Raw genomic sequence first — 27,147 nt, forward strand, 5'->3', positions numbered from 1 at the left:
TTTTTTTATTAAATGGTAGTTGAATTGAAATGCATTGAATGGTTGTCAAATGGTAGTTGAATGGTGGAAGAATTGAAATGCATTGAATGGTAGTTGAATGGTGGAAGAATTGAAATGCATTAAATGGTAGTTGAATGGTGTAAGAATTGAAATACATTGAATGGTAGATGAATGGTACTTGACACTATAAAAAGGCAAGAGGATGCAAAAGCATTTGACACAACTCAAGCCTATTTTACTCATATTCATTCTATCACTAACACAATGCCAATGCTTCAGGATAATATGCTCGCATGCTTTGAGAAAAAATTGACTGTATCATATATTGAAAATGATGATTTAGTACTTCCTACTAACATTCTTGATTTTCTTCCAAACTCTGAGAAAGAAGCTGTTGTTCTTTATGACCATCATGCATACTACATGAAATACAAAATTGGCGCTAAAGCACTGGAAATACTTTGTCAATGCTAACAGATTAAGGGAACGAAATGTGTTGTGTTTTAAGGCCTGTGAAGCTGAGAACTGCATAGCCTTCATTGTTCATATGAAGCAGGAGATCATAGATATAGATTAGGTCTCCTTGTGCCTTTTCTTTTAAGTAATTTATGTCTGGTCTAAGTAAAAATTTCTTTCCTAATGTATGATCAAGCATGCTTCTTGTTCCTAAAGTGAATGACAGCAACTTTTAAATTGAACCTCCATGACATTAAAGTGCTTCAACATACAAACATAATGGGAAAAAGGAACATACAATAAGTCCTAATATGGCAATTGATAATACTTAAAGTTTTCAAGTTGCCACAACTTATTAAACCAAATAACAACACAAAGCAACATACACAAAATGAAAACATCCTTAATACTAAAGCATCTGCCCTTATTCTCTTCTTGAAGCTTATTCTCAAACTTTTTAATCTCCATCACCTTCATCTCTTCATTGTTAATGGAATTCTCAAGTTGTTCACTCTCATTATCGATGACCATTTCACTATTGATGCAACAAATCTCTCCTTCAATGTAAGAAGACCCTCCTTCAATACAAAATTCTTCTTCCATTTCCTTCTTCAAAGAAACTTCTTCTTCCATTTCATTCTTCAAAGAAACTTTTTCTTCCATTTCCTTCGTCAAACCAACTTCTTTTTCCATTTCCTTCTTCCATTTTCTTCTTCAAAGCAACTTCTTCTTCCATTTTCTTCACCAATTTGTGAATAATGAGCTTAGATCTTTCATCAATAGGATCATATCTCCACTCAAAGAAATTACATTTCTTCACCTAAACAAAAGTTCAACCAATCAAATTCACTGTAATGTGGTTTGAAAATAACAAAACATAAAGAAATCGTACACCATAGAAGGGGCATGACCAAAATCTTCTTCGGGGATTGTTAATAGACTATGAAATCTACATTTTCAGTAATACCCCATGATGGCATCACACCTTAAGCTTCATCTTTGGATCTTCGTTATCAGTACAAAGCTTATTCAACTCTGATTTCACCTCTTTCTTAATCAGCCCTAGACAGAAATTTCATTGAAATTAGAAGAAATTTCAATGAAATATAAGATATAAATAAAAGAGGAGAAAAAATTTATGTCACGACCTAACTAGAGAGCAATGACGGCACCCGGAGCTAACCCACCGAGCACCTCTGAACATACATCTCATAATCATTTCTAGGTGGACCACAAAGACAGCTCATGGGTATCATAATCTATAAGGGCATATATCACAAGATAATGACACATCGCTATATAATCATCAATAACTATGTCCATAAACATAGGCCAACAAGGCTACCAAAATATAATACAATAATATGAACTGATAACGATATGAGACTTCTAGCTACACATATCTATCTACGAGCCTCTATATAGAATACATGAATTTATGAAGATGGGGCAGGACTCCGCCATGCCCAAGTATATATATACACACAAGAGTAGTACAAATAAGCTGCAGCTCCGGAATAACTGGAGCCTTTATGAAGCTTCGCTGATAAAGCCCCTAGGGATCAGATTCGTCTACGTGTCTACCTGCGGGCATAAACACAGCGTCCACAACAAGGGACGTCAGTACGAATAATGTACTGAGTATGTAAGGCATGAATAATAATATAACAAGAAATATGAGATAAAGATAACCTGCACATCTGATTACCTCGTAAGGCGGATACCATGCATCCTTAGCTTTATAAAGAAAACATTTTTCATAAATATATATAACATAATCATTAGCCCGCGTCCGGGGTAACCATCTCACGCCGCCCACTAGTGGTGCTGTCCAGCCATATAGGCATGGTGTTATTATCATTATCCATAGCCGCCCACCGTAGTGGTGCTACCCTGCTATATAGGCACGGTGTGAGGAAATACTTGCATATACATTAGGCATGCATGAGAGCCCAATTAAATGCTACAACTCTATCGGAATAACATAAGGTCAGTAACCTCTGATTTATATTATGGAGCAATCATCATCGCTATATCTCACCTTAAAGGAATAATTATCATAAGGTGAGATCAACAACAATGAATAAAATCAAGAAAATCATGAAATAAACTTTATAATCTCATAATAGCATCAAAACCATAAGCTTTGGAATCTCTTGAATGGAATCATCATCATCATTATCATCATGGAACATACTTATCTTTAGCATCATAAGAAACTCTAAGAATCATGAACTTCTAGGTTTTGAGAATAAGGATGTTATGGAAAACACGTATAGGTTCATAAGAAAAGAATCATGCCTTTAGAAAGAAAGGGACAGCCTAAACATACCTTTTCGGTCTCATTAACTACCTAATGCTTTTCCTCCCAAGCTCATATATATACATTCAAGAGAAATCATACTATTGTTAGGTTTATCGTCATATGCTTTTCTTAAGCCTTCAAATTAAATCCTCTTAGAATATGCCGGAATTCGGGCAACATCTCCCCTGTTTATATCCCGAGCTCGAAATCACAATACTAACAAAACAACAACAATAGAAACACCAATATCAACAACATCATCATCAAGATCAATATGCTCAATAAAACATCCCACACGATGTTTCCCCAATTTCTCAACCAATCACTAGACTTTACGGAGCTTTAACAAATAAATTCCCATGATACAATTCATAATATGCATAGTAAAGAATATCCTTACCTCAATTAAGGTTGGTAGAGCTTGAAATATTATTTATCTTCAGCGGTTTCCTTCGATTCGTCAAGATTCATTGTTTAGAATAAGAACTACAAGACCTTATACGCTTCCCGAGCCTAAATCTCGGGGTTTCACTTAATTTGGGCTAAAAGTTTTATAGAGGAAGTTAGGAAAATGTTCTAGGGGGTTAGGGAATATTTGGGGAGGTGGTTAAATGAAAATAAGGGGTAAATCCCCTTTTTATATTGTTCTGGGGTCGGTTTGCACCGACCTAGAATTTTTCGCGCACTGTAGTTGCGTGTGTCGCACACTGTAGCTGCGCATTTCTGCTCTACCCACCTGACTTGTGACATTCATAATTCTCTACTGACGTTCATAATTCTCTACTCTGACTTTACATCAATGAGCGGTTTGTTGCGTTGGAAACTTTACTTCATGAACTTCATTTTAGGTTGTTAATTTACTTCAAAACTCTTCATATACCTGGAGATATACCTCTCTGAAATTGACCCAAAATTTCTATCCAAAACTTTGCCAATTTTTTTCAAATTTTTGACAAACTTATTTTCTTCCATTTTCTTGATCCCGGAACCTTTAGACACCTGCTTAACACTTTTTAAGAGTATTTCTTAACCTTATAAGGTTTCCATGACCTCTCTGAGCTTACTTAGTTTACTCACCACGTACACGGCGCGAAAATTTTTTAGGTGTAAAATTCTTCCCCCCTTAGAAACGTTCATCCTCGAATGTTGTAGCTTGCGAGCTTACGATGCTATCGTTGATTTCTTGAAATGGTTGTCCTCGTTTAGACCTTGATCTTCTTATAATATGAGCTCATCAGTCTACTTTCATGTTCCCCTAACTCTTTGTCGAACTCATCCATTAGTTTCATATCCTCCTGCCCTTCTATATGTAACCAGTGGTCAGCTGATATTTAGTTATCATCCTATTCCCATTAAGGTGATCTTGGCTCGTGATTGCTACGGCTCCCTGCCGATCTGCAAGTACCCTTAATTGTTGTACCCTTTTTACTTGCCCTTTATTTCTCTACTACTAGACAAACTTTCTTGTTTAGATATGACACCTTTCCTTGCTTGCTTCTCTGGTGCTATTTTAGATTATCCTTTTTTGTACTAGTCAACCTTATATACATACCATATCATCTCCTTTTAATTCCTTGGTCGAACTCCTTAATTCCTTACAATACTATCTTAGTTCCACTTATGGTAGCGCCTAGATGATTTGCAATCGCGTTTCCTTGCAAATAACTTATTATTCTTAGTGATTATTTTACTTTAGATTTTCCATCCAATATATCAACAATACCACAGCCAAGAGATTTATTTTCAAACTAGACCCAAATCCATCCAGAGTTCTTTTCATAATCAATCCAGAAGAACGACCTCAACACAATCCCTTATACATTTGTATATAATACTTCCTCATCATCATTATTATTCCTCATAGCAAGATTATACTTATAACATACTAATAATCACAGCTCAAGCTAATCTACAACTCAAAATATCATCAAATTCATATTTGAACTTTTCCTCCAATTTCCTCTCCTCAATCTTAACATAATTACAAAATAAACTCATAAACATGGAACTAAGATAAAATCCTACATAATCATAATTTCCTTTCAATACAAGTATGCTTTCTTCTTAGCATCCTTGATTCACTTGTACCAGTGATCATTTGAGAATTAAATTAGCCTCTATTCTTCTTTGATTCCTTATCATTGTCCTTACACCATTTTGTTGGCCATTTCATCACGACGATTGTTTATATGGTTCTACGTCATACACTCTCACCATTGATATAACTGGCGACTTGGAATTTCACGACATATGAGGCACTTCCTAATTTCAGGCAGTACTATTGTCTTGCTATCCATAGGTACACTATCTTCCTTTCCTTTGAAGATTATTGAACTTCCTATAAATATTCCTCTTTTAAAGCTTTCATCTCTTCTAGTGCTATAAGTTATTTTTAGTAGACCCGATTGTCCCTTATACTTATACCTGGTCACATGCGGCCTTTTCTTACTCCTTCTGTTACACCTTGGAGTACTTTACTACATATCTAAATGTACCTAAAATTTCTTCGGTGCGAGTGATTCGAGTCATAGTCCGGAATACAACGTATCGCATTGGAGAAACTTATTCTTCTTTCCATTTTTGTCTCATGATATACTTGCATTTAATCCATTCTCACTTTTCTTTAGCACATTCTTGACATATCGGTTCATCTCGAATTTTGGCTCCTTCAATCCAGTATATTTCCCTCTTTTGAGCTTGGGAATATTGTAGTTCATCTTAGAACTAAATTTGTTCTTCCCCCCTTTTAAATGATGATCTCATATACCAGTAACCTTCGAGTATTAACCGTCTTTGATAGTCATCTGGCCGACCTTAGCGATCCTTCAACTCCTCCAGCTCATGTCGTCCCGTAATTCTTCTTAACTACTTGTTTGCATCACAACCATGCATAATAGTCCTTCTAGTGTTCTTTCGGTTCTTGTTCTTATCATGAAATCCTCACAAAGTACACCCTTTTCTTTATCCTTTCGTCGAGTCTTCATCTTCCTTTATGATATTACAACTTGTACACACACATATATATATCTCAAATTTTCTCGGTTTTCTTCATAATCGCATCTTTGTATCTTTACAGAATCACTGTCTTATAATTTCAATTTGTTTTCCTTTTGGAAAGCCTAATAACTCATTAATCTTCTCCTTGTTGTCAGCGGCCACATAATTCCCTTTAACTATTTTGTTACACCTCCTCATCCCTTTAGTCCTCATAGTTTCTTTTGTTTTCTTTTACTCGTAAAACGCCTGTTTCCATTAGTCATTCTTTACTCTTAGCTTAGGAGAATTTGGAGTGTTTCGTTACGAGTGTGAATCCCTTTTGACGTTGAAAATCTCTTCTTGGGGTACTTTCTCCCCTTACATAGGCGTACCAATCATGGGTTCACATCCATTCTCCTGGTTAAATCTCAGGAGTTTAAAATTTCCTCGTCGCTCTCATAAGACTTGTTTATTTCTTCTCAAGGATGCACCTTTGTCCATTATTTACAAGCTTCTTGGTTCTGGTTATGAAGACGTATAGGTTGGTTCCGGGGTCCTTGCGTTCATCCTTTGTCACGTATAATACTACTCTATCTCCCGTTGATTTATTTAAATTTGATCCTATCGTCTGCTTTCCTGCATTCATACCAACCTTTTCCTCAAATATATTTGTTGATCCTCAATGGGTATACGTTTTTCTTGTTCAAGTTTCTCTCCCCTTCATAATATCATAACCTTCTTTTTTCTAATGCTCGTGCTTATATATTTAGTCGCGTTACCGCTATCTAACTTTAATTCCCGGGAAAACCGAATCTTAATTCTCTCTGTAGCACTTGCTACCTCAATTTTGACATACAGCACAATCAATACTTTTAACATATCATAAAATCAACCATAAGGGTATACATAACACTCGATGTAGCCACTCGTGACTTATCTTTTTATTGCTTTTCAACACCTTTTCTTGTGAGATATCCGTTGCCATTTGATTTTGTCCTGAACCCACAGCTTGTTACGCCTCCCCTCTTCTGACCTGCTAGTCAAATTTATATCGGGTAACCATCTTGAAATCCTAATCATAAGGCTCATATGCTTCCGATTTCTTTGAGTTATTTCGGGTTCTCATATTCACCATATGTCTAAATCTGTGGGACTTCTTAGTATATCTTTCTAAGTCTTAATTGTAACCCTGGGAATATAACTTTACTTAAAAATCTTTACTCATATACATAATCTTTTCCCTCCTTGTACATAACCCAACACCGGATGTGTTTTGAAAGTTCTTTGTCAAGGTGCCTTTCATGATCTTGACTTCCTCAAATTAGTCCAGCCTCTATGTTTATCGTACCTTATCATCTGTAAATATACTTTTCTAAGTGCTGCCGATAATTTTTATCAGCACAATTTTGTACAATAACTTTTATTCATACTTGTACTCTGTTCTCGGTCTGAAAATAATCAACCTCACATCCTTTCTTTTCATTGCTATATAGTCTTTTATCACATATCTTTGAAAACCCATTTGAAGTTCTAAAGGGAAAGTCCAAATAAAATCATGCATGTAAACGTCCCTTACTTCCTTGGTGGGATGAATATTATGGTAACTTTTGAAACTTTCAATATCTAGAAAATTTCCCATAACCACGAGTCAACACACGTGATTACTTTCCATTCCTAGTCCCCGGGGTTCATAGTGGCAGAAATGTCTTAGTCGCAATTACCCATGAATACTTCAATTATTGATTTCTTTAAAATCCCCGATTGTCGACCATTAGCTAATATCCCATAGTAATCGCATATAACATAAAGAGTTACAGTAAGATGATCCGCATATATACCTGTGCCCGACCTGTCCTGATCCTAGTCTTGGGGACTGTAAAGTGAAATATCCCTTTCGTCATCCTCCCATCATCTACTCGTCTGACTATCCTCGTCTTCCCCATCATATTCCGAAGGATACGAATACTCTGGCAGCCCTTGATTGACTGAAGGCTAGGATAGAGGGCTAGAATACTCAGTAACACTTACACTCGTAGCTGCTCTAACGTAATGCTCCATCATAAGAGAAACTGGAGGGGCCAAATCTGGTGCACCCTCAGGAGCCTCCTGCTCCACGAACCCTCAGACGGGTCGGTCTCATAGCTATCCTCTGACAGATCCTCCTCCATAGAAGTCATAGGCTCTGGGGATATCGTCTCAATATCCTCAGAAGGATCTGACTCAAAGGGGTAACTAAGACCTCCTTCTACTCTGTCCTGGTACCCGTGGTCTAGAATCGGTGGGTAGTGCTAGTCCGGAGTCCACCCTGGGGGCCTTCCTTGCACCCCCACTATCAGCAATCGTCCTCTTTATCTGTATCAATCTTAACACAAGAGGGCAGAAGCGATCTTTTCTAAACTTTGGCTCTATCGCACGATCTAAGATGAGAAGGAAAGGTCAATGATTCCTAAATGCCTCGCAGCCTCCTGTTTAAAAGTGTGGCACACTTTACACCCATAAACAAGACTCTACTGGACACTGCTCGTAGACACACCCTAGGATGAACTGCTCTGATGCCACTTCTGTCACGACCCAACTAGAGAGCCATGACGGGCACCCGAAGCTAACCCATCGAGCACCACTGAACATACATCTCATAATCATATCTAGGTGGACCACAATGACAGCTCATGGGTATCATAATCTGTAAGGCCATATATCATAAGATAATGACACATCGCTATATAATCATCAATAACTATGTCTATAAACATAGGCCAACAAGGCTGCCAAAATATAATATAACAATACGAACTGATAACGATATGGGACTTCTAGCTGCACATATCTTTCTTCTAGCCTCTATATAGAATACATGAATCCATGAAGACGGGCAGGACTCCGCCATGCCCAAGTATATATATACACACAAGAGTAGTACCAATAAGCTGCAGCTCCGGAACAACTGGAGCCTTTCTGAAACTTCGTTGATAAAGCCCCTAAGGATCATATCCCACTACCTGCGGGCATGAACGCAGCGCCCACAAGAAGGGACGTCAGTACGAATAGTGTACTGAGTATGTAAGGCATGAACAATAATATAACAAGAAATATGGAACATAACATGAGATAAAGATAACCTGTACATCTGATTGCCTCATAAGGTGGATACCATGCATGCTTAGCTTTATAAAAAAATATTTTGCATACATATATATAACATAATCATTATCCCGTGTCCGGGGTAACCATCTTACGCCGCCCACCAGTAGTGCTGCCCAGCCATAGAGGCACGGTGTTATTATCATTATCCATAGCTGCCCACCGTAGTAGTGCTGCCCGGCCATATATGTACGGTATGAGAAAATACTTCCATAGACATCAAGCGTGCATGAGAGCCCAATTAAAAGCTACAACTCTATCGGAGTGACGTAAGGTCGGCAACCTCCGATTTATATCATGGAGCAATCACCATCGCTATATCTCACCTTGAAGGAACAATTATCATAAGGTGAGATCAACAACAATGAATAAAATCAAGAAAATCATGAAATAAACTTTATAATCTCATAGTAGCATCAAAACCATAAGCTTTGGAATCTCTTGAATGGGATCATCATCATCATTATCATCATGGAACATACTTAACTTTAGCATCATAAGAAACTCTAAGAATGATGAACTTCTAGCTTCTCGAGAATAAGGATGTTATGAAAAACACGTATAGGTTCATAAGAAAAGAATCATGCGTTTAGAAAGAAAGGGACAACCTTAACATACCTTTTCGGTCTCCTTAACTACCCAATGCTTGTCCTCCTAAGCTCGTATATGTACATTTAAGAGAATTAATACTATTGTTAGGCTTATCGTCATATGCTTGTCTTAAGCCTTCAAAATAAATCCTCTTAGAATCTGTCAGAATTCGGGCAACATCTCCCCTGTTCATATCCCTAGCTCGAAATCACAATACTAACAAAACAGCAACAATAGCAACACCAATATCAACAACGTCATCATCAACATCAATATGCTCAATAAAAAATCCCACACGATGTTTTCCCAATTTCTCAACGAATCACTAGAATTTACGGAGCTTTAACAACTAAATTTCCATGATACAATTCATAATATCCACAGTAAAGAATATCCTTACCTCAATTAAGGTTGGTAGATCTTGAAATCTTATTTATCTTTGGCGGCCTCCTTTGATTGGTCGAGATTCGTTGCTTAGAACAAAAACTACAAGACCTTATACGCTTCCCGAGCTTAAATCTTGGGGTTTCACTTGATTTGGGCTAAAAATTTTATGGAGAAAGTTGGGAGAATATTCTACGGGGTTAGGGAAGGTTTGGGGAGGTGGTTTAATGAAAATAAGGGGTAAATCCCCTTTTTATATTGTTCTAGGGTCGATTCGCACCGACCTAAAACTTTCCGCGCACTATAGTGCGCGTCTCGGGCACTGTAGCTGCGCGTTTCTACTCTGCCCGCCTGACTTGTAATGTCCATAATTCTCTACTCTGACATCATATCGATGAGCGGTTTGTTGTGATGGAAAATAGACTTCATGAACTTCATTTTAGGCTTTTAATATACCTCAAAACTCTTCATATACCCGGAGATATACCTCTTTGAAGTTGAACCTAGATTTCTACCCAAAATTTTGCCAAATTTTCTCAAATTTTTGACAAATTTATTTTCTTCGATTTGCTTGATCCCGAAACCTTTAGACACTTGCTTAACACTTGGTAAGAGTATTCCTTAATCTTATAAGGGTTTCATGACCTTTCTGAGCTTACGTTAGTTTACTCACAACGCACACGACGAGAAATTTTTTGAGGTGTAACAATTTACATCAACATTAGCTTACCACTTGAATCCATTAGCTAATTTGAAGGTTTTGAATTGAAGTTGTGAGCAAAAATGGAGAAAAATGGAGTCCGAATCAGTCAATACAAGGGAAAATGAAAAGGGATTTTTTTTTACCGTTATTTTTACCACGTCGCAAAAAATTAGAGGATGAAGTCAGTTCACACGCGCTTAACTTTCGTGTTCTCATGTTCCCTTAATAATCACCTGATAATGGTATGTAAAATACACTATAAATAGGTACAGGGGTAGTAGGTCACCCGTAAAGGTTGGGTGTGTTATAAATAATTCGGCCAAACGTTAGGGTGCACTGTAGATATATATATATAGGCACATTTGACAAGGGGTGAGGATGTGACCTAGTTATAGGGTCGTGATCCGAGGTCAGTTCCAGAGCGAGTGGTACATGGACACCATGGGTCCCCTACAGGTCACGACTATAGCATATGTGTACACGGTTGAGATACTTTCATTATTGCATTGATCAGACTCATTTTATTTTTGTTGTTGGCTGATGACTGAACTTATATCAATTCGGTGATTGATTGATGGCTAGATTTATCTTATCCTTGTGTTAGCTGATTACTGTGATGACATTATTTGGTTATGTGTTGTTGTGCCTATCTTTCTATCATGTTATTTTATGAACTTATGCATGATACTAATCTTTGTCGGCCTATGATATCTACCGGTACATAGTGTTTGTACTGATACTACCTTGCTGCACCTTTTATTTGAGTGCAGATTGTGTGCCAGAGACTTCGTCCAGACCTCATATTTAGCTTGAGGCCAGTTACTGATCAAAACCGACGGTGAGCTTCTATCCATGCCATGCTGCCTCAAGATCTCTCTTTGTTGATGTCTATTTTCATTCCAGATATTGTTTACATTTATACACAGTTATCTATTCTTTGGATAGTATGTTTTAGAGTCCTTATACGATGACTTTTGGATTTTTGGGGTTGTAATAGTTAGGTGTCGGCACTTTTATTTATTGAGGCATGACTAGACAGTTTTATGATTCAATTCTGGTTATCGATTTATAATTATTTTATATGGTTTGATAATTGCGTAAGAGGATGGTTTGCCCGGTCGGAGATTAGTGTGGGTGCCATCACGGCTATTTGTGTCATGACAAGATTAACTCCAAACTTTTCCTTACCTTTCCCTAGCCCTAGGTAAATCACTCTTCTCCTTATCACATCCAGGTGACAACCTCTTAGCCTCCTTACACTTGGGTGATTCAAACATGTCCCCTTTTTCAATCTTAGGTGAGCACTTCCAGTTTAAATATATGGAAGGATGACAAACTAAGTATGGGATGCAACTAAGCTATGACCTAACATGAGATAGGCTACTTTAGTAAATGTGAAATGCTAATATGAGATCTGTCTAACAAGTAGTGTAGGACACAAGACTCATTTTTCCATTCAATCGCTGATAATCATAAACATAAGTGATAAAACATAACTGACACTCTTTATAAAGTCAGAGCTTACAATTCCCCGGGACCTAGTCAACGTGTACAAGAGCTTCTACCATATAGATGAATGAACTTAAAATAAAATGACACAACCACTGCCTTAGAACGAGATGCACAGAAGCTATAGGAAGATGCCTGCCACTCTGATCTATGAAACTTTCAACAATAACTCGAAACACATCTACGCCCGAAAAGGATGTAGCATGAGTAATATCAGTACACCACACATACTGGTAAGCATCATAGGCCGAATAAGATTAGTTCACGCAATACGATATAGAATCAATCAGAATAAATAGATAGGTACAGTCGTAACACCTTTTTAAATCCTGCTCATACTTAAACAGTTCTGACACGAACATTCTCATATCCCTTTACCATGTCAATGAAACACCAGGAAGTGGGGACCAACATACAACAAACAATTTTATTTAACACGGGCTCCCAGACCAGCTAACCCACAACAATTTATAAAGAACAAACATCAACCTCTATACCAACCAATATTAAGCAGAACCACTAACACTTACCTTTTTCCTCTATAATCTAACAGACTCGTAAATTGATAACTAGACGCAACAGGACAACAACCCACATCAGACATTAGTCAATAATCACTTATCAAATGCAAGTAAAAGTAAGTGAAATCAATACAACCCTCGACGGTATCTCAACCGTATTCCAGACCTGAATCATGCTAAATGGAATCACTCCGACACCTACCTTCCTCATTAGTCAATGGAGTCATGAAGTTACGTGTAAACCCTACAGCTCTACAATAAAGAAAAAAATCAAATATGAAATCACTAGAATGAGTCATGATTCAATGTAATGCAGCCAAGACGAGTATCACCTTTATCACACGAACAAAAGTAAGTAAAATGTAATGCAACCCGAGTTAGTATAACATCTGGACACACATGCTAAATGGTATTGCTTGCCCAAATAGCCATAACTTGCAGGGGACCCATGGTTTCCATATACCACTCACTCCGGAACTGACCTCGGATCATGAGCCCTTAACTAGGCTACATATATATATATATATTCTGTTTCTCACCACAATGTGTATCTCACGTATATCCAGTTCATCAGGAAATATAAAATATGAAATATGATCAGTCAATAATATTAATATCAAGTTCACAAGGCATCATGCCATAGTCATAACAAGACCCAAATAACTCTGCTCATTAATCACACACATATGAAATCCGCTAAATCACGACATGAATACTCTAATGAAGACACATGCAATTACTACACAAGTCACCTCGCCTAATAGTACAACAAGCACTATAATGATCAACTCAGTACGTATGAGAATCCCCACCTTCTAACTTAAACACTCTAAGAACATAAACACCACCATATTCCCTCAAGAATAACGATTATTCACCTTGGTTCAACTACTCACTCAATGGCGACAAGCCCACATAATCCAACAATTTATATCAATCTATCCATATCCAATCGAACTCAGCATCCGAAGACGTAATCATGCTTTTTCCCGTTAGTTCAATAATGCATATTCGACTCACTAATCAATGTCTAACTCAAGTAAACCATAATCTACCTCGAGGACGAGCAGGTGTAACGAACCATCATGGAGTCTTCATCCTTTGCTTCCAAATTAGGGGATCACGACTGATAAGTCTAGCAGTAGCATGAATTTCAATAACGAGAGTCAAAATAAATCATGTACAGCAATCTAGATTCTATAGTTGACTGCACTTGCCTTTATATTTCTCATTCAAGGACTCAAGTCCCAACCCCTCTAATGTGTGAGCAATTTAAGAACGCTATCTTTATTATCATCTGGAGGTTACACCTAGTGGTGAGGAATTAATTGTAGAAAAGATTTAAAAAAAAAAAAGGAATGGTTAGAAGGGTTACCTTACTCAAGTCTCTATGTGATCTGCCCAAAATTTCTCCTAAGTGACGGCTTAGAAGAAGGTTTGGTGGAAAAGTGGGATTTAATCATGAAATAAGGTCTTTAAGCTGGGTCTGGTTTTACGTCAATCGCTGCAGCGGTCCTCGGTTCACTGGGACAGACTCGCTACGGCGATCCATCGACTGCCGCGGTGAAGTGCGTCCACAGAGCCCCATACCCTTTTTGCTCGACTGACTCGACTATAGTAAAAATTTAACAAAGTTTTTCCCCTATAAGACTAATCATACAACAAATCAAATTATCTTTTGAGCTTGAGCATAGGAATGTCTAATAACGTCCGGATGGGTCGTTACATCAGATACCAATTAAATACCCGTTCATCCCCGAACAGTCTAGGGTGGCGTGGAATTGAACGGTCATGTCATCCTGAGTGTCACAAGGTCCAAGGAGTTCATACTAAGATCATAATACAAATTTCGAAGCCTTCGCGCACCGACTGAAAATTAGTCCAAGTTTGCACTCGAGGTGGTCATTTGCTAATGGAAATTGAAATTTCGTGCTACTCGAAGAACATCTTTATTGGAACAATCGGATTAGAGAAGGAACTAGGTATTCAAATGTTTTTTTATATCACTAAGCCCTGTAAGGCCGCACATACAATTTAGGAGGCGGTCTCAAAGCGCATGGCACAGACGAAAGATAATACCACAAAAAAGGTGAAACGATGAGCTACTACCGCGACCCGATGCTGCGGGTGCGAGGTCTGAAGAAATTCGCATGCCGCTACAGCGATTGCGACTAGCGCTATAGGTATCGCTGCAGCGAAATTGCTCAGGCAGCTTAAGTGGTGGTTCATTTAACCTCCTTATATTTCATTCTTTCCCCCTCTTCTTAACTAATTTGCTCCCCACTCCCCACGATTTTCTCTCCCATTTACTCACCGAACCCCCTAATCTATCCCTTTTTCCCCCATATAACCCTCTCACATCTCATTCATCTTCTGCACTTCCCAAATACCAGAAAAGAAGAAAACTTTTGGTGCAAAAAAAAAAAATAAGGGTCAAATTCTTGAAGATTTTCTCAATTCTTCAGCTATCTCATGGTATGTATCCCTCTCCCCCACTCTAGAAAATTATATAAAAGTCTCTATTTCGAAATTTTCATGCTTACCTTGTTGGGTATTGTAAAAACTTGAATCTTTTGTGGAACAAGAGTTTTGACTACTTGTGGAGGGGTTTCCCGAATTTGCAGTATGTTGTTGATGCTCATAAAGTCTCAAAATTGTTCATTGCTTAATATTTACTAGATTTTTAGGGGTGAAACCTTGTTGGGGCTGGTGGAGTACTTGTAGAAGAGTTTTTCGATAATGCTTAAATTTTGAGGGTCTATTTGCTGTTAAAAAGGCGTTTCATGGGGTGTAAATGACATGCATGTTAACATATTACCTGATCTATGTCAAAATCTGTAGATATTTGATCAAAATTTTGGGAAGCCATTTTCTTTGGATGAGGGTTTTCTCGCTGGGGAAGACGGGTTAGCCTAAGTGGGACATTTTTCACTGGCGCAAACCCACCATAGCGCTCATTAGAGCACCGACACAGAAGTAAGGTTAGGGATTTTTGCGGTAGCGATAGCAGGTTTGCTACAGCGCTATTGGCCTCGCTATAGTGGAGGCTGCAGAGACAGAATCAAAATACTACCCACTTCACACCTGGGTTGATTTTTTTTTTCTCTTTGTTGGTTTTCCTTAGCCTGTCCTACATCTAATTGTAGATCGATTGTGATATAACGATAACTAACATGGTTTCGTTGCGTAGGTACCTACTTTCCTCTGGATAAATGGTCCAAAACAAGGGAGCTCCCACTTATGAAAATTTTCTCACTCCCCAATGCAAAAGGCACTATAAGGAGTAGTAGGGAAAAGTGTTGTTGATTGAGCGGGGCTTTATTATGGACGAGATGGATTAGTATGCCTCATATTTTTACAACTGCCTACAGGCCATTGGGTGTAACAAATTGCTAGAGGACCCTAGTAAATGCAATGCTAATTGGGTCTGAGAGTCTTACGCTATGCTCCCTACGGTGGATTGGTCCTCTTCGGAACTGAAGATCTCTTAATTGTGGTGTCAGGGTGAAAATTGGGCAGAGGTGATTAACGCAATATATGAGCTGGACAACATCACGGATGATGAGATGATTGCCAAGGACCACGACGGTAATGGTCCTTGGTTAGTATCTACGCTGGTTCCAGAGAACAAGAGGCGTAAGATCACTTGGGTTAATAGCCAGACTGGGATTAAAAGTCGCTACTTTTCAAATGACGCTCGCAGGTGGCTAAACCTTATCTCTCGCTGAATTCTCCCCTCGAGTTACTCCACTGAAGTCACCTACCCTCGAGCATTTGTAGTGGCTAGTGTGATGGGTAGGGTGCCAGTGAATGTGGAGAGGCATGTGATCCTGGAGTGAAAGGCTTTTCTAGCCAAGCGGGGTCGGAGTTTGATGTTCGCTTCCCTTATTACCTTGTTGTGCAAGTGAGCTGGGGGTGCCTAGGGAGCCCACTGATAACATGGTCAACTCAGATGTTGACTTTGACCCACTGAGGGTGAAGGGGTAGAGATGTCGAAGCAAGAATAGAAAAATTGACTGTGATGATAACAGCAGTGGTGATCAGAAGGAGGGTGGGGATGGGGCTAGCCCTTCACAGCCTCCAGCTCAGGGACCCTTCGAGCGGATTGAGACCGAAATGGCGGTCACGAAGAGTGCGATATTGGGCTTATCCTCACCTTCCATGGAGGCTGGTTCTTTAGTGCTGCTACTGGGTGGAGTGGCTTCACTTCGGACGAGGTGAAGTTGTACATGGATGCTCAGACAAAGATGCAGGAGTCGGTAGACACTTTGCAGGGTGTCTATATTTCTATGGCTGAGACCCAGGGAAGTATCCAGGCAGATCTTGATAAGGAGACACAGAAGAGGCGGTCCAGGGACAAGCTGTTTACTTGAATGTGGAAAGGCAGCAAAAGCCTTTTAAAGGCTTTGGACCCTAAGTCGAAGCTGGCTAAGGTGACCAAGAATGACACCCAGTAGTTCTCCTTCTTGAGCAGGTCCGGGCTCGATAGTGACTCTTCCAGCTGCTCCGAAAATAGCGATCAGAAAGTGACGAGCTGGGGCAAGGCGGTGGCCTAGGTGTTCGCCTCCCCCCCCCCCACCTTTTAAGCATGGTTTCCCTTATATGTGTAGGGCCATTTCAAGCAATGATTAACTTTGTTTTGGGTTATTTTGAACAATTTCCTTTGTTTTTCCGTATTTGTTTTTGGATAACTGTGGTTTGGAACTAAAATACTTTTTGCCTCGTTAGGGTAGGTGCTTTTATGAAGTTGTGGCTTTGGAATTTCTGGTTTTCTTTGAGTTTTTCATGAATTGCACAGGTTGAGAAAATATGAAACAGGGGATCTGGTCACTGGAAAATGTTGACCGTTGTAGCGATGGGTTTACGCTATGGCGAAGAATGCTTTACAATAGCGAGAATTTTGAAAACATGAAGGTCCATTATAGTAGCTATGTCCCGCTACGGTGAACCCGCTATGGCTGCGTGTACACCGCTTCGGTGTGGTGTCCGAGTCGCCGGGCATTTTTTGATGCCCCACAGATTGTACAACACAGGGAACTCATCATTTACACACGTCACATAAGCACATAATTCACAGATCATCAATAGGACGACACCGCTTGATACCAATTAGAACTGACGTATACCAATTGGACTCGTCGAGATACCAATTGGATTCAACTTAGAGATGAAACTGACTGAGATAGCACAATGGGAAAGAAAGAAAGGAAGTTTCCTAGACACCCCATAGCCTCTCATGGATGGGTATGGACGTCATCGTACCATTCCACGAGGCTCTACACACATTGCTCTTGTACTCGTGAGACCGGTAACCTAAAGCTCTGATACCAACTGACACGACCCAAATTACGGAACCTGCAGGCATCTACCTGATTACCTCCTAGTAGGCGAACCCTCAATAACCAACCTATTATTAAGGCTCATTTTTCCATTCTATAGCTGATAATGATAAACCTAAGTGAGAAAACATCACTGACACTCTTTATAAAATTAGAGCTTACAATTCCCTAGGACATAGTGTAGACTTGTACAAGAGCTTCTACAATACAGAGGAATAAACTTAAAATAAAACAACACAACTTCTTTCTTGGAACGAGATGCACAGAAGTTGTAGGAAGATGTCTGCCACTCTAATCTATGAAACCTTCAACAATAACCTGAAACGCATCTACCCTAAAAAAGAATGTAGCAAGAGTAGTATCAGTACACCACACATAATGGAAAGCATCATATGCCGACTAAGATTAGTTCACGTAATGCGATATAGAATCAATCAAAACAAACAGATAGTTAAGTCAAATCCTTCTCATACTTAAACAGTTCTGACATAAACATGCTCATATCCCTTTACTATGTCAACGCAACACTAGGAAGTGGGGACCAGCAGACAACAAATAATTATATTCAAGACGGGCTCGCAGACCAGCTAACCCACAATAATTTATAAAGAATAGACATCAACCCCCATACCAACCAATATTAAGCAGAACTACTAACACTTACCTTTTTCCTCCATAATCTAAAAGACTCGTAAATTGATAGCTAGATGTAACAACACAATAGCCCATATCATGCATTAGGCAATAATCACTTAGTTTTATCAAATGCAAGTAAAACTAAGTGAAAGCAATCCAATCCTCGACGGTATCTCAACTGTACTTCAAGACCTGAATCATGCTAAATGGAATCACCCTAACACTGCCCTTCCTCATTAGTCAACAGAGTCATGCAGTTACGAGTAAACACAACTACTCAACAATAAGGAAAAAATCAAATATGAAATCACCAGAATGAGTAATGGTTTAATGTAATGCAGCCAAGACGAGTATCACCTTCATCACACGAATAGAAGTAAGTAAAATGTAATGCAACCCGAGTTAGTATCACATTCGTACACACATGCTAAATGGTATTGTTTGCCCAAATAGCCATGACCTACAGGGGAACCATGGTGTCCACGTACCACTCGCTCCGAAACTGATCGCGGATCACGAGCCCTTAACTAGGCCGCATCCTCACCCCCTGTCAAATGTGCCTTTTCGTATATTTATATATTCTGTTTCTCTCCACAATGTGTATCTCACGTATTTCCATTTCATCAGCAAATATGAAATATGATCAGTCAACAATATCAATATCAAGTTCACAAGGCAATATAACAATACCCAAATAACTCCTCATTAATCACACACATATGAAATCCGCTAAATCACGACATGAATGCTCTAATGAAGACAAATGCAATTACCACACAAGTCACCTTGCCCAATAGTATAACAAGCACTATAATGATCAACTCAGTACGTATGTGAATCCCTACCTTCTACCTTAAACACTCTAAGAACTCTACGTTTATTATAATCCAGAGGTTAAACATAGCGGTGAGGAATTAACGATAGAAAAGATAACAAAAGTATTGGTTAGAAGGGTTACCTTAATAAAGTCTCTACGTGCTCTAATCAGAATTTCGCCCAAGTGACGGCTTAGAAGAAGGTTTGGTGGAAAAGTAGGATTTAATCACGAATTAAGGTCTTTAAGCTGGGCTTGGTTTCATGTCGACCGCTACAGCTTTCCTCCATCCGTTGCACGAATTCGCTACGATGGTACATCGATCGCTGCGGCGAAGGGTGTCTATCGGGCTCCACACCTTTTTTGCTCGACTGACTCGACTATAGTAAAAATTTAACGAAGTTTTTCCCCTTGAAGACTGTCACGACCCAACTCCGTAGGCCGTGACTAGTGCCCGAGCTGGGCACCCAAACGCATTCATTAATTCGATTCACAAACAGATAGCTTACGTGTATACAAATGTTGGACGCTGTCTCAGATTATCTCAAGCTGTCTCAAACACATCTCAAACACAAACATATATATCAGAAGCCGACAAGGCTATCAAATGGCGCATCGGCCCCAAAACACATACAAATGCAAGCCGACAAGGCTGCCACGGCGAATAGGATCACCCAGAACATACAACATACAACACACCTGTACAGGATAGGCCTAACCCACATATATGTCTACAGACCTCTAAACAGACCAACAGAATCATATGACGGGACAGGGCCCCGCCGTACCCCTGAACAAACAAATACATATGCCACGAACGAATATGTACCAAAAGGTGGGCTCCGGAACAAGGAGCACTCCAAGACCCGATGGAAATCCTAAGCCGGTGGATCACTAAAATTTGTACTGCGGGCATGAAACGCATTTCGAAGAAAGGGGTCGTACGAAATATGTGCGAGCATGTAAAGCATGGAATACCGTAAACAGAATCATACTGAAACGAGGAGGGCAGAAAAGTAGCATAATAACAAGAAAATCATAACACTTGCCTTTGAAACATAAATCATACGTATCCATTTCATACACAGCTCATCACGGGACTGAGAAACAGAGTCAGAAAAATCATCTCGTACACATACATAGATATAACGTGCCCCGGCCCTCTAGTGAGGGGCGCGGTAAGTAAAACCATCAGATACATATACATATAACGTGCCCCGGCCCTTTAATGAGGGACGCGGTAAGTAAAATAATCATATCATATACATATAACGTGCCCCGGCCCTCTATTGAGGGACGCGGTGAATGAAGTCATCATATGCCATCCTGGCCACCTCCCCATATCATCATATCATGTACATATCATATAACATGCCCCGGCCCTCTAGTGAGGGGCGCGGTGAATCATACTGTAGAATTGTGCACGAATACATGCCGTGGCCCAGGACGCAGTGAAAGAGATCATAATAGCTAACACGAGCAGAGTAGTGAGAAACCATATACACAAATCATCATCACAGACTCAACAAAATAATCAAACGAAATCTTATTTAAAAGCTAAACAATAGTCACGTCAAGTTCCTTCCGAAAATCATTCGAGAACATATCAAGTAGTACTTTAGAAATTGTAGGTACGTGTCAAGATCATATGACATAGCTTGTGGAAATCAAAAACATAGTCTTCATTACAGACTAAATAGAATAGTCGAAGCGAACTATTATTTCAAAACCAAGACAATAGTCAAATCGAACTTTCTTTCGAATACCACTCGGGAACATATCAACCCGAACTTCAGAAACCATAGTTATGTATCAAAATCATATGCGTGAGATCATTATCATATACTCAAAAGGTAAGTAAACTGATCGTACTTGAAATCGGGATCATAATCGTATCATATTCTTTCAAAAGTCGTCCGAAGTACATAAAGGAAAGTCGCGGGACCCACGGAGGGGTGTCGACCCGAGCCGGCCCCGCCTATGGAAAACATAGTCATCATACATCATGGAATCATTTTTGAGCATATCGAAGCGATCCGGTTCTGTCTGTGAAAGTTACGGACTTTCGTAGTTTTCGGAATCATTTAGGAACAAAACTCTTTTAAAAACCAAACTTTTATGCAACTTTTGAAACTTAGTCATACAAAAGGCATAAGGGCCAATATTTCAACATGTCATGCATACGAAGACCAAGAAACAAATAATAATCACAAACATGGTCGGATCGCGAGAGTAGAATTTCCTCGAGGCTCGTGTCATAGCCTATTTACGACTAAGGCATGCCAAAAGAAGGAAAGGTTGCGCTTTACATACCTCGATCGCTCTCAAAGCTAATCCAAACTCAAGCTAGTGCCCACCTACGTCTCGGGCTGCCCAAGGTCTACAAATAAGTCATAATATGCCAAACATTAGCTATAGACATTTGGGCATTTAATTCCAAACTAGCCCTTAATTCTACAGAAATTTGGGCAGCATTTCCCTGTAAATAGACCAACCCCGAGAATTTAACTCGGCCAAATCAACAGCAACAACATCAACAACCAACCTAGCAACATCAATAACCAATCCGAAAGGCAATATAGCATTATTAACTCTCTATTATATCATTCGACAACATTCAATATATTCAATTCAACAGCTTACATTCAAGCCAACATCAACGCTCATACATTTAAATACTAGTTTGAATCCATATCAACAATATTCAAGAACATTATAAACAATTCACACAATATTTCCAACCATCTAATAAATACTCCAATTCACCCGAAATTGCCCCAAACCCGTGAACAACATCCATAACACATTCTTAACTCCCGAATCATGATTTGCACCAACAATCCACACTCTAACAATGTCATTCCCATAAATACACAAATTACATTAAATGCACAATAGTCTCCAATTCAGCCCACAGCACTTACGATATCAATTTGAGTCATTAAACTCTTATCGCCAACATAGAATTCATAGCGACAACATTCAAAACACTAATTAGAATGATCCATTCATTGTTATATAATATGCTCCATTTTCGGCCAACATTACACATGCACATATGATCATGATTCTCATTCTTTTCTTCACACTACACAACTAAACATGCTACATAGAACTTAACTCATCACTTAAACACAACACACACATCACACGGCCAAACCTCATACACATGGCCTCAACTTCAACATACTCTATTTCATGATTTTCATCCATATTAACATACTACAACATGCATACACCATGTATAACACATAAAACAAGATCAAATCTTACCTTTCTTCCTTCAACTTCACAACTAGCTAGGGTTTGCAAGGATGAAAACTAGCGGGTTGATCGCTTCAACAACACTTCCACGCTACTTAGGGACCTCCAATTAGTGGGTTTGCATCAAAGAAATATTTTTGGGATGGCTAGAATTGGACTTGGATTTTTGCTCTCTTGGCCGAGAGCCTCTCTTGGCTCTTCAACTTCTTGTCTTTTTTTTCTAAGTGTTGGAATGAGAATAGATGACTTAGAAGTCATCTTTTAAGCTTCCACAAGAGTTGCACATGTGTTCATGGCCCACACTCATGTGTTGGAGCAATTAAAATTGGACACAAAATAGGTGGGACCAATTTAAGTCCACACGGCTACAAGGCCAAATATTGCATGATTTTCAACTTCCAATTATATCACTTTTGGTCCCAAATTTTCCTAAGTGTCCCATGCAAACAAATTCATGAACAACTTATGACTCAAAATCAAATCGAAGGTCAAAAGTCTCGACTTTGTATCCCGGAATGGTTTTGTCTCTAACTTATCATAGTTAATCCGAATTGTCCCAACGTACGAAACGCGGGATATAACAAAGACTAATCATACAACAAATCAACTTATCTTCTGAACATGAACGGAGGAAAGTCTAATAATGACCAGGCGGATCGTTACAAAAATAAGGTCTCATATAATCAAAATAATCCTCAAACAGGTTGACAAGTTGTTTAACTAGCATGCCACAATTAACAAAAAACCAAAACTACTAGGAGGGTGAACCAGTAATAAGAACTGAACAAGATAAGCAAGTTTCAGCACTTTTAAACCTACAATTGATCAACTGAAGTCCAAAAAACCACATAGAACACATAGTGATTCCTTTCACCTATCATATTTTTGGTCGTCTCAAGCTTATTCATACGTGTTTATAAACAAAGAAGTAGAGGTTTAAAGCCAAATCCATCCAACAATACTCACTTTGTCACACAGATATGTAATCAGGTTACAAATATATACCTAGGTCCACAAAGAAAATTGAAACTCTGTTATTACTACTAAAATGATTTTAAAACATGCGAAAACAAACACCATGCTGATCCTTCACATCATAATCTTCACTAAACAAGTACTAAATAGTATACACACCTTATAATATTAAATATGGACTTGAACTGCATATTCAAGTACTAACAATCAACTAAGCAGGGTAGCAAGTAATTATTAAATTGTCATTAATCATAAGCTATACAGTTGTAAACATCATAAAGCATTCCACTAATCCACATCATAATCCTTCTAAACAGACACTAAACGGCACATACATGGCTATCACGAACCTAACATGCAGGAATAACCCTAAACTAACTAAAAACAAGACTAACAAGGCATTATACTTAAACAACAAACAGTAAATGGTTAACACATGGATATTAACTAAATAAGCAAGGGCCAATAGATAAACCAGACTAAAGCTGAATTAAGATTAAGCAAGTAAGCACATAAGAAGCTAAACTAACAGACATACATGCTTTAACTACATATTGAACACTATAGATATGAACAAACAATTACACTAAACAGAGATTAATTACATAAAAGAAGCTAAACTATAAGCAAACATACTAAATTAAGATAAATTATACTAAAAGGGTAGAGGATTAACTTTTTTGAGTGCAGCCTTGGTCAAATTTGGAGTTGGAAGATCTTTTTTTCTCCAAAGCTCAGCCACAATAAACAAAAAAGTTAATTTTTTTTATTAACTAAAAGGCTCAATAAGTTAAAGGTTCCTGCAAATGGTAGATCCCTAAGTATATTGAACCTATTGTTTGCTCTAATCTGAGACTTTTTTTGTGTGTGTATTAATGAATGGGTGTGTTGAAGTGAAATAAGGGGTTCTTTAACCTTAAAACCCTTGCCCTAATTTTTGATGTAGGTGTAACACCTCGTAAACTTTAACTAGGTGTGAATGTGTAAAAATCTAGTTTTCAGATGATACTTTATCTATATGAATCCATTCTTGATGAATTCGGGTGGAAGGTAGTTGTTTTGGAGTCAAACCAACAATTGAAGTTCTTAAGTGTTCTTAAATTCGCCTATGTTTTGGTAAGTTTGTCTTCTAGGCAATATTATTGAAAATGTGTTGCGAATTTGGAAAAAATTCCTTTACGAAATTGTAGATCTTTGAAATAGCTTTCCAATAGTAGGTCGCCCAGCCCAAGAAAAGTTATGTACAAGAAGTTATGCCCATTTTACTGAAGCCTATCTTCGCAGGAAATTTGTTCTGTGTTACAGTGAGATGTTACGGACCGTAACATGTGTTACGGGCCATAACACAGAACCGTAACGCCTCAAAAATCACCAGAACTCTCTGGAAATTTCCACTAAAGGATGGTCCAAAGGACGGTCCGTAACACGAAGGACAGTCCGTCCTTCGGGGGCGTCCTTTGGCCCGTTTTCACTAGAAAAATATAAATAAGACACTTGTTTTGTTTATTCCTCCACTTTCTGAACAACCCTAAGGACGAATCATTCCTCAAAGTCTCTAAATCAAAGGTAAGAACATCCCTAACATTACTAATCCATTCTAACATCAAACCTATGATTCTTAATATGATTCTTGTGACCAAAACCTAGGGTTTACAACATAATTCTTTCCAAAGTGATTCAAGCTAGGGTTTGAGTGTTCTTCATTAGAAAAGTGAATTGTTAAACTTTTTTTAACATATTAAGGTATGTCTCACTTTTGAAAACTTATTTTGAATGAAAATCACTTTTGAAACTATTGTTGGAAGTATAAATTTTATTCAAGATTCTTTAATGAATGAAAGGAAAAGTAATCTTTTCATGTTTCTTGAACTCCCATTCATGTCTAAATGGTGGTTAATGTGTGTGAGGGGACAAACCCACATTAAACCTAGATTGTAACAAACCCTATATATGTATGTGATATTATGAATGTTTTCCTATATAAGAGATGCTTAATAATGATGGTTAAGTGTTGGTAATGATACTTTCATTGATGAATCAGGACATGGAATCTTTCGTAAAGAAGTTATACATTTTCAAAACATTCTTTGAAATGATTTATCTTTACGATATGGCATAATGAACCTTAATGGTAAATGGTGATGTGACTACCTTGAGATGAATTATAATTCGGCTTTTATGCCATGAACTCTGTTGATGTGATTTTGCCTAGCCACTTGGGAGGATGAGTGGTCACCGAGGATTTCATATTTCGGTGTGTTTATGCCTAGCTACTCGGGAGGAAGGGTAGTCACTATGGATCCTAGTGTATTAATTGCCTTGCCATTTGGGGAGGGAGGGGGGGGGGGGGGGTTTAGCCATTCGGGTTCGCCACTGGGTGTATTAATTGCCTTGCCATTCGGGAGGGGGGGGAGGGAGTGTCACGACCCGAACTACGGGCCATGACGGGTATCCGGGGCTACCCACCGAACACCGCTCATGCTGTTACTTATCTGCTCTCATTCATACTATATGCTCACAATCATATAAAACTATCATCATTTGCAACACATGTACTTATATAAACATAAGCCTTTCGGCTATCAAAATAATATATATACACGTACGTACATATACATACAAACTATGGGACCATGCTACCCACACTGTGTATCTACGAGCCTCTACTAGAGTACTAGACATATGGATGGGACAGGACCCCGTGGTGCCCAATCATGACTATATACATATATGTACCAAAAGAATAATCAATGGCACCTCCGAAAAATGGAGTGCTCTCAAATCAGCCGCTTGCTCCTATGAGTCTGGATCACCTCCCTGTCTACCTGTGGGCATGAACACAGTGTCCGAAGAAAAGGACGTCAGTACGAATATTGTACTGAGTATGTAAGGCATAAACAACAATAAGATATCACTGAAACAAGGAAGCATCAATGAGGAGCAATCTATAACTGACTGAATCATAAAGGAAATAATGCATGCTGGCTTACTTTCATACTCATCATCATATCATATATGCATAAATGTATAAGCTGCCCGACCATATAGGTGCGGTGTGATAATCAATAACATTAGCAATAACATTAGCATTAGCCTGCGTCCAGGCCTCCCGCGTCCGGGGTATCATCTCATGCCGCCCACTAGTGGTGTCTGCCCATGCCATCTGGCCATGGTGTATAGGCCGCCCGCATATGGCGGCAGGTCGCCCGCCATATAGGCGCGGTGTAATATCATCATATGCTCATCATGGTATGCTCATCATAATACATTTATCATAACTCATCATAATGCATGCATAAGGACTCATAGATAACCATACTTTATCGGGGTGACATAAGGTCGTGGACCCCCAATTTCATTATGGAGCATTCATAAGTATTCTGCCTCACCTTGAAGGAACAAGCATAAGGTGAGTGTATATAATGATCAACATCAATAGATTATAAATAGCATCATATCATGGGCTATAGCTTCTTTAGACTTAAACTTATCATCATCATTAACGTACTCATAATGCATCTCTTATTTCATAT

The sequence above is a fragment of the Lycium ferocissimum genome, chromosome 12 (genome assembly GCF_029784015.1).
Source record: "Lycium ferocissimum isolate CSIRO_LF1 chromosome 12, AGI_CSIRO_Lferr_CH_V1, whole genome shotgun sequence".
NCBI lineage: Eukaryota > Viridiplantae > Streptophyta > Magnoliopsida > Solanales > Solanaceae > Lycium > Lycium ferocissimum.